The sequence below is a fragment of the Idiotropiscis lumnitzeri genome, chromosome 16 (genome assembly GCF_059441095.1).
Source record: "Idiotropiscis lumnitzeri isolate Australia: NSW breed Sydney's pygmy pipehorse chromosome 16, RoL_Ilum_1.0, whole genome shotgun sequence".
NCBI lineage: Eukaryota > Metazoa > Chordata > Actinopteri > Syngnathiformes > Syngnathidae > Idiotropiscis > Idiotropiscis lumnitzeri.
In genome coordinates this window covers 257,501-260,000 of record NC_142406.1, presented here as the reverse complement: position 1 = coordinate 260,000, position 2,500 = coordinate 257,501, and the positions used below count along the sequence as shown (strand labels likewise).

Below are 2,500 nucleotides of genomic sequence, written 5' to 3'. Positions count from 1 at the left end.
CGCTCTAGTCAGAGACGTAGATCAGGAGCCTGGGCTGATCGAAACTTCGGCGTCGGATCTATTAAGCCTGGCAGGTGAAGGACGGAGGGCGAAAAAGGATGGTTGGAAGCGCATGAGAACGGGGAGTAGCAGGAGGAGACGCAAACTAACCTCGTCCAAGATGGCAATGAAGAAGGACAGATACAGGAGGGTCCAGTTTCTATATGACAATGACAGGTCCGGCCTGGTGAACCTCATACTAACAGGCGGTCAAGTCAGGGAATGTTTGCTACCACTGGAAAAGGTCCAAGCGTATTACAAAGATAAGTGGGAACGAATAAGACCCTTCCTGGGACTCGGACGATTCCAAGCAGCGGGACAGACAAACAATGCGTACTTCCATAAACCAATCCTGTCGGGCGAAGTTAGATCCAATCTGGCTGGAATGTCAACAAGCTCGGCTCCTGGACCAGACAGGATCAGTAAGAGGGCCTTGCTGGGCTGGGACAGGAGCGGGAAGCAACTGGCGAGGCTGTTCACCACATGGTTGATAAAGGGAACTATACCAAAGGCCTTCAAGGAATGTCGCACCAAGCTGCTGCCGAAGTCGTTGGACGAGAAGGAGCTGAGCCTTGTGACGGGATGGAGACCGGTCACCATTGGGTCACTGGTGATGAGATTATTCAGCAGAATAATTGCGATGCGACTGGCGAAGGCTTGCCCTATAAATCCAAGACAAAGGGGCTTCTTGGTAGCGGCAGATGGGTGTGGCGAGAATTTGATGGTTCTGGACCGGATCGTGAAGAGAGCGAGGGAAGGTGAGGACCAGTTGGCGGTGGTCTTCATCGACTTTGCGAAGGCCTTTGACTCCGTCTCACATGAACATATCCTGTGTGCTCTGAGACACAAGGGAGTCGACAATCATGTTGTGGGGTTGATCCGGGACTCTTACGTGGACTGCTCGACCAGGGTAGGCTGTGGAAGGGCCACGACCCCGCCTATAAAAATGATGGTTGGAGTCAAGCAAGGAGACCCTCTGTCCCCTCTGCTCTTCAACATCGCAATGGACCCTCTCATCCATACGCTCGAGGTGGCTGGCTCTGGGCTAATCTGGGGTGAGCGGAAGCTCACCGCGCTGGCATTCGCCGACGACCTGGTTCTACTAAGCGGTTCGGATGGGGGCATGAGAGCGAACTTGAATATGGTGGAAGAATTCTGCAGGCTTACTGGCTTAGCCGTGCAACCAAGAAAGTGCAGTGGGTTCTGGATTAACAAAGGAGTCGTTGAGACAAAAACAGAATGGCGACTCGAAGGCTCACCGCTGAGGTTAATAGACGATGGAAATGTGATTAAATATCTGGGGGTGATGGTGGGGCCGAGGGACGGGATCGTCCCAGCCGACCTGTTGGCTATGGTGGAAGAAATACTGGTTAAAGTGAAAAAGGCCCCACTAAAGCCATACCATAGAATCAATCTATTAAAGCTATATATGCTCCCCAAGGTCATGTTCCAAGCCGATATGAGTGGAGTGTCAGCGACCAGGTTGGCCCAGGCGGATAGAGCAATTAGGAGAACGGTGAAAGACTGGCTGAACATTGCACAGTCCACGTGCAATGGTATCCTCTACGCGAGGAACAGAGATGGTGGCCTGGGATTGCCTAGGCTGGAAAAGGCAGTGCCCAGGATCCAAGTCAGGAGAACTTGGAGCATGGCCGGGTCCGATGATTGGCTGGTTCGGGAGATGGCGAGGGATCAAGTCAGTGACGGGGGCTGGAAGACCCTGTGGAACAGAGCGGGAGGCGAGGCGACAGATATACCAGTGTTGAGTATGAGCGAAGGAAAGGAGAGGATATCAAAAGACCAGCTCAAACTCCTACACTGGAGGGACGTGGAATGTGACAAATGGAATGACCTAGTCACGCAAGGGCCGGGAGCGGGTCAATTCAGGGCCGACAAGATAAGCAACTCTTGGCTGGCTGACCCTAAGATGGTGGGCATGACCCAAATGGAATGGCTAGGGGCGCTAAGGCTGAGAGCGGGAGTAGTTCCTACTAAGGAATTTTTGGCGAGAGGAACGAGCTCTAAGGACAAGCAATGTCGAGGTTGTGGAGTTGCTAAAGAGACATGCGCCCACATATTGGGACAATGCCCGATACTGAAAAAGCTACGAATTAACAGGCATGACATGGTTTGCAACTTGTTGGCCGCCGAAGCAATGAAGCTTGGATGGACGGTGGAAAGAGAGAGACGTGTCTGCACCAAGAGCGGACAGGTGAAGGTGCCGGACATGGTCTGCCAAAAAGATGGACGAATCCTGGTGATTGATGTCACCATTCGCTATGAAACTGGCCATGCAGCACTGGAAGAGGCGGCTGCGGAGAAAGTCTTGAAATATGAGGATGTTAAAGAGATGCTGGCTCAGTCTTTAAATGCCAGAGAAGTGAAAGTGTTTGGCTTCCCTATAGGAGCACGCGGTAAATGGCCCATGAGGAACACAACGGTGTTGCGGCTACTAGGTGTT

The 2,500-nt window shown here is 52.5% G+C and overlaps 1 pseudogene; it reads left to right on the top strand.

Moving 5' to 3' along the window:
- The window catches only part of LOC148320748 (28S ribosomal RNA), a 10,405-nt pseudogene that overhangs the window by 4,888 nt on the left and 3,017 nt on the right, over window positions 1-2,500 (top strand).